Source organism: Phalangium opilio, unplaced genomic scaffold (assembly GCF_054372755.1).
Source record: "Phalangium opilio isolate 3A_F unplaced genomic scaffold, DU_Popi_V2 ptg000209l_1, whole genome shotgun sequence".
Taxonomy (NCBI): Eukaryota; Metazoa; Arthropoda; class Arachnida; order Opiliones; family Phalangiidae; genus Phalangium; species Phalangium opilio.
This window is the reverse complement of record NW_028324217.1, coordinates 13,964,840-13,972,060: the sequence shown is the minus strand read 5'-3', so window position 1 is coordinate 13,972,060 and position 7,221 is coordinate 13,964,840. Positions and strand designations below refer to the sequence as shown.

The 7,221-nt window shown below is 31.7% G+C and overlaps 1 long non-coding RNA gene across 1 annotated transcript; it reads right to left on the bottom strand.

Annotated features, from left to right (window-relative positions):
* Positions 1-593: 593 nt before the first annotated feature.
* Positions 594-1,227, bottom strand: LOC149620756 (uncharacterized). The gene is made up of 2 exons (XR_016375198.1): positions 816-1,227; positions 594-745 (listed from the first exon to the last, which is right to left on the bottom strand). It is a non-coding gene; the product is annotated as an uncharacterized LOC149620756 (long non-coding RNA).
* Positions 1,228-7,221: the final 5,994 nt, after the last annotated feature.

Below are 7,221 nucleotides of genomic sequence, written 5' to 3'. Positions count from 1 at the left end.
CCACATGCAATACCGTACGAAGATAGGGTGAATTATGAATTAGGAGACGAATAAAAATGAAATTCAAATTGTGTAACTTTTAATTAATTTACTTTTATTTTTCCTGCTTTTTTTTCATAATTAATGGTTGATGAAAGCTACCTCTAAATTTTCAAATACATTATTTGTTACTAAACCACTAATTTGTTTAATTATGTTAGTCTCCAGTTCTGCAACCTGTCTCATTCTGGGATTTTACTCCCGAGAATCGCGTCTACGTAAACAGTACACTGCAGTCTGGATGCTAAAGATAATACAAGTTAATTTCAAGTTATTGGAAATATAAGTCTAATTAAATTGTTAGTGAAAACTATGGGATATGTTAGTATACCTGTACCCGTCGCAGTTCGGAAAAAGTACGTTCCAGTAGGAGAATAAACCCCATCCTCGTTTTTTTCAGGGCTGAATAGAAATAACATATAAATAATCTCGATAACACTAACTATATAATTTACCAATTTAACGTGAATTTGTCCCGCTACAATGTCCTCGAGGGACATTAAAAAATGAGGAACTCCTTCCACTACAAAGGCTCGGAAACAGAAGTTGGCGGATTAAATTAATTATTCTAAAATACACAATAATTAGCACTCTATAACCTAACGCCATAAATATATAACAGCGATATATTTACCTGAACCCGTCACAGTTCATAACGTAAGAATTAATGAACGCATTGGAGATTTGATAGTCTACTAGCTCCACCCTAATTGCATTTAAATAATGTCTAGTGTTAATGCTAATTTAGATAACATGGATTATAAAAGTCAACTCACAAGTCACAGGGTGTTAATATGGAGTCTGCTTCAGACTCATTGCCTTCATTTTCAACCACAAAATTAAACACGACATCACCATCATCGTCATCATCGCTAATGCCGATGAAATTTGGAGTATTGACCTTCTCGGAGTTATATTCCTCCATGGGCCATTCGGAATACAACGGAAATCTTCCCGCGACCATATTGATAAATTTAGTTTAAATTGCGGAAAAAATCTATTCTATCCCCTTGAGGTAAAAAGAACGTTGTGACCAAATTTTCAAAATTGTCCATGTCCCATGTAGTGTGTGGTTTGAAAACCTCTAAACCTTCCAGGAATTTTCTCCAAAATCACAATAGAACTTCAAACAATTAGTATGAATTGTAGTGTTAAAACCTCTACACTTACCAATCCTCAAACCCTTGTGCCTTTGCGACGAAGCCGCGTACGTCATCATTCCGCTGGACCTCCCAGTCTATGGCACATATCACGCTTGGAAATCAGGTGGTAGCCCGCCGATGGGCAAGTTATTAAGAGAATCGTACCTATTACTATGGTTTAAGATGGGGTAGCTTGGGTTTTTAAAAGTAGAGCGTAGTTTTGACAAAGGGAGTTGACACGTCGAGGAATCATGTTGAGTTTACACTACCTAGAAAGTAATCCGAATTGGGATGAAGTTGTCAATCACCTCAATACAAATACGATGCTCTTTTCGTATTACACCAAGTTTGAACCAAGTGAGATGGATGACGTCAATGTGAATTCCGTAATACTGTGTTATATTGCGACGTAAAAACTTAAAAACCTGGAAAACACACGTAGAAAGACACTGTTAAGGTTGACAATATTTTTAGCCAGTGAGAAAATTAGGAAAGGATGACCAGGCATAAACAACGCTGGGAAAGATTAAAAAAAAACCGTAAAATACGCGAAGAGTTGAAACTATTTTAAAACAAATAAACAAAGAGTTGCTAAAAGGGTAAAACGTTGTCGAAAGTGTTGTTTAATGACTAAATCTTGGTTGAAAGTGTTGTTAAAGGACTAAATCTTGGTTAAAAGCGTGGTTAAATGACTACATCTTGGTTGAAAGTGTTGTTAAATGACTAAATTTAGGTTGAAAGTGTTGTTAAATGACAAAATTTAGGTTGAAAGTGTTGTTAAATGACTAAATCTTGGTTGAAAGTCTTGTCAAAAGAATAAAAAGTCGTTAGAAAGGGTTGATAAATGACTACATCTAGGTTGAAAGTGTTGTTAAATGACAAAATCTTGGTTGAAAGTGTTGTCAAAAGAATAAAAAGTCGTTAGAAAGGGTTGATAAATGACTAAAAGGTAGCCGAAAATGTCGTTAACTGACTAAAACATTAATGAAAATGTCGTTAAATGACTATAGTGTGATAGAAAATGATGTCAAATAAATAAAAAGTGGTAGAAAGTGTCGTTCAATGACTTAAATATGAATGAAAATGTGAATAAACGACTATAATATTAAAGAAAATGATGCTAAATGACTGAAAAGCGCTTTGAAGTGTTGTTAAATGACTTAAAAGGGCTAGAAAGTGTCGTTAAATGACCAAAACGTGGTTGGAAGTGTAGTTAAATTAATAAAAAGTGGATGAAAATTTAGTTAAGTGAACATTGAATGCCTGAAAATGTTGCTCAAAGACTAAAAAGGGGTTGGAAGTGTTGTCAAATGAGTAAAAAGTAGTTGTATGGGTTGTTAAATGAATAAAAAGTGGTGTAAAGTGTTATTAGATGAATAAAAGTGGATTGATTGTGTTGTTAAACGAATAAAAAGTGTTTGAAAATGTTGTTCATAGACTAAAAAGTGGTTGACGGTTTTGCTAAATAAGTAAAAAGTGGTTCAAAGTGTTGTTAAATAAATTAATCGTGGTTGAAATTGTTGTTAAATGAATAAAAAGTCGATAGGTTGATAAATGAGAAAATGATGGATGAGTGTGTTGATGTACGACTAAAAAGAGGTTGAAAGTGTAGTTAAAGCACTATAGTGTGATAGAAAATTATGTTAAATGACTAAAAATAGTGGTAGGAAGTGTCGTTCAATGACTTAAATATGAATGAAAATGTGAATAAATGACTATAATATAAAAGAAAATGATGCTAAGTGACTGAAAAGCGCTTTTAAGTGTCGTTAAATGACCAAAACGTGGTTGAAAGTGTCGTTTAATTAATAAAAAGTGGAAGAAAATTTAGTTAAATGAACATTGAGTGCCTGAAAGTGTTGTCAAATGAGTAAAACGTAGTTGCATGTGTTATTAAATGAATACAATGTGGTGGAAAGCGTTAATATATGAATAAAAGTGGGTTGATTGTGTTGTTAAACGAATAAGAAGTGCTTGATAATGTTGTTCAAAGTCTAAAAAGTGGTTGACAGTTTTGATAAAAATAAAAATGGTTCAAAGTATTGTTAATTAAATTAATCGTGGTTGAAATTGTTGTTAAATGAATAAAAAGTCGATAGTTTGATAAATGAGAAAATGATGGATGAGTGTGTTGATAAACGACTATAAAGTGGTCGATAGTGTAGTTAAAGCACTACAGTATGATAGAAATTGATGTTAAATGACTAAAAATGGGTTTGAAGTGTCGTTAAAAGACTAAAAATGTGAAGAAAAATGTCGTTAAATTACTAAAATATGAATGAAGATGTGATTAAATGACTATAATATAAAAGAAAATGATGCTTAATGACTGAAAATCGGTTCGAAGTGTCGTTAAATGACAAAAAGTGGTTGAATGTGTCGGTAAATTAATAAAATGTTTTTAAAAATGTCGTTAAATGAACAATAATTACCTGAAAATGTTGTTTAAAAACTAAAACTTGGTTCACAGGTTTGCTTAATGAGTAAAAAGTAGTTGCAAGTGTCGTTAAATGAAATAAAAGTGGGTGAACGTGTCATTAGAGGAATTAAAAGGGTTGAATATGTTGTTAAACGAAAAAAAAGAAGTTGAAAATGTTGTTCAAAGGCAAAAAAAAAGTTGTTGACAATTTTGTTGAATGACTTAAAAGTGGTTGAAAGTGTTGTTAAATAACCAGATAGTGATTGAAAGTGTTGTTAAATAACCAAATAGTTATTGAAAGTGTTGTAAAATAGCCAGATAGTGATTGAAAGTGTTACTAGATGATTAAAAAAAGTTTAAAGTGTTGTTAAAGGAAAGAAAACTGAGGGGGTTTGAGAGTGTTGTTAAATAATTAAAGCGCGATTAATTGATAAATGTCCTATTTGGCTCTCTGGCGCTGAACATAGCTGTATGTGTAAAAGATACGAAAAGCCCGTTAAATTAAGAAATTCCGTCATTTTCGGTTCTGTGTAATAAGAAACAATAATATAAATGAGAGAAAATTCTAGCATGATTCAAAACATAGAATATACGGATAAGAAGATACGGCAGCGTGTACATGAATGGTCGAATTTATCGTATCATAGAGAGATTCAGACCCAAAGATAAGACTTTCTATAATTCTTCAAATTGCCCTCAAGATTTCAAAATAGGTCATGTGAGAACCAATGTACTCTAAATTATATTTTACCTTTGCCACGTTGTACCACGTCCTTGAGTGTTACATTATAACATTTTTACATAAGCCTTGTCTTAACCACCTGTAAATTATCACCCTTCTATATACATTAACGTAATTATAAACGTCGAGATCGATTTAATCAGTTCTGATCAGATATTTTGTATAAAGAGTGAAAATGTTTCTTTTTTGATTGGCATCGTCCACCTGACATTACTAATTTAAATAGTGATGAAGTCGTCAGAGATGGAAACGTTAAAGATTTCTATCAATAAAATATGGTTGAAAACGTTGTTAAATACTAAATTTCATTAAAAAGCGCGGATAGATTACAAATTTTTATTAAAAAAAATTCGGTTGTATAACCAATTTCAATAAGAAGTTCTGCTTTTTGAATGATATGTGCTTTAAACTCTTTTTAAATGAATAACAATTGTTGTTAATTGAGTAAAAAGTTGTTAACAAAAGATTAAATAGTGGTTAAAAGTTTTGATTAATGAGAGAAATGGTTGGAGTGTTGATAAATGACTTTAAAGTGGCTGAAAGTGTCGTTCAATGACTAAAACTTGGTTAAAGTGTAGTTAAGTGAGAAAAATATGGTTGAAACTGTTGTGGAGCGAAAAATATGCTATTGAAAGTGATGAAAAATAACTAAAAAACTGTTCAAAGTGTTGTTAAACGACTAAAACATAAAGGACGAAAGTTATTTCAATGATTTTAGGCATTTATAAATGGAGGATACAAAAACATCTCAACAGCGAGTAAATGTTGATCACAGGAATACAACGAGAAATTGGTCCATTAACGTAACAGATGTGGACTACCTAAAAAACCATTTGAGTTAAATCAAGATTAAACGATATCATAACCAAACATTAGGTGCATCACGACGTTTCGAGGAGATTTTTGACAGTTGATTTTACTCAAAACCTATTGGCGAGAATTTAACATTTGGTAAACTTGTTCGCAATATTAACCAAGGCTTTGAATAATGAATTTATCAGGCATAGACTATTTTATCAGTAAAAATCTACTCAAGACAAACTTCCTTATCAGTTTGATAAATACAAATTTCATTGGTGGTAACGTTGAAATTGCGAAGCATACCAAAAAGCTCAACCCTTTTATCAGTATCATAATCTTTTCTAAACTACGGTAAAATTTCAAAATATACGTAGATTCTCTAGAGATTGAAGTACCACAGTCACTGGATTGAAGGGGCAAAGCTCCGAACCCCTTGACCGGAGCGGGGCCAGGGAAAAACGAAAATAAACATGTGTGTCAACAAAATTTTCAACCATATTTTATTGATAGAAATCCTTAACGTTTCCATCTCTGACGACTTCATCACTATTTAAATTAGTGATGTCAGGTGGACGATGCCAATCAAAAAAGAAACATTTTCACTCTTTATACAAAATATCTGATCAGAACTGATTAAATCGATCTCGACGTTTATAATTACGTTAATGTACATAGAAGGGTGATAATTTACAGGTGGTTAAGACAAGGCTTATGTAAAAATGTTATAATGTAACACTCAAGGACGTGGTACAACGTGGCAAAGGTAAAATATAATTTAGAGTAAATTGGTTCTCACATGACCTATTTAGAAATCTTGAGGGCAATTTGAAGAATTGTAGAAAGTCTTATCTTTGGGTCTGAATCTCTCTATGATACGATAAATTCGACCATTCACGTACACGCTGCCGTATCTTCTTATCCGTATATTCTATGTTTTGAATCATGCTAGAATTTTCTCTCATTTACATTTTTGTTTCTTATTACACAGAACCGAAAATGACGGAATTTCTTAATTTAACGGGCTTTTCGTATCTTTTACACATACAGCTATGTTCAGCGCCAGAGAGCCCAAGGTAGGACATTTATAATTTAATCGCGCTTTAATTATTTAACAACACTCTCAAACCCGCTCAGTTTTCTTTCCTTTAGCAACACTTTTAACTTTTTTTAATCATCTAGTAACACATTCAATCACTATCTGGCTATTTTACAACACTTTCAATCACTATTTGGTTATTTAACAACACTTTCAACCACTTTTAAGTCATTCAACAAAATTGTCAACAACTTTTTTTTTGCCTTTGAACAACATTTTCAACTTCTTTTTATTCGTTTAACATCATATTCAACCCTTTTAATTCCTCTAATGACACGTTCACCCACTTCTAATTCATTTAACGACACTTGCAGCTACTTTTTACTCATTAAACAAACCTGTGAACAAAGTTTTAGTTTTTATACAACATTTTCAGGTAATTATTGTTAATTTAACGACATTTTTAAAAACATTTTATTAATTTACCGACACATTCAACCACTTTTTGTCATTTAACGACACTTCGAACCTATTTTCAGTCATTGAGCATCATTTTCTTTTATATTATATTCATTTAACCACATCTTCATTCATATTTTAGTAATTTAACGACATTTTTCTTTCACATTTTTAGTCTTTTAACGACACTTCAAACCCATTTTTAGTCATTTAACATCAATTTCTATCATACTGTAGTGCTTTAACTACACTATCGACCACTTTATAGTCGTTTATCAACACACTCATCCATCATTTTCTCATTTATCAAACTATCGACTTTTTATTCATTTAACAACAATTTCAACCACGATTAATTTAATTAACAATACTTTGAACCATTTTTATTTTTATCAAAACTGTCAACCACTTTTTAGACTTTGAACAACATTATCAAGCACTTCTTATTCGTTTAACAACACAATCAACCCACTTTTATTCATATATTAACGCTTTCCACCACATTGTATTCATTTAATAACACATGCAACTACGTTTTACTCATTTGACAACACTTTCAGGCACTCAATGTTCATTTAACTAA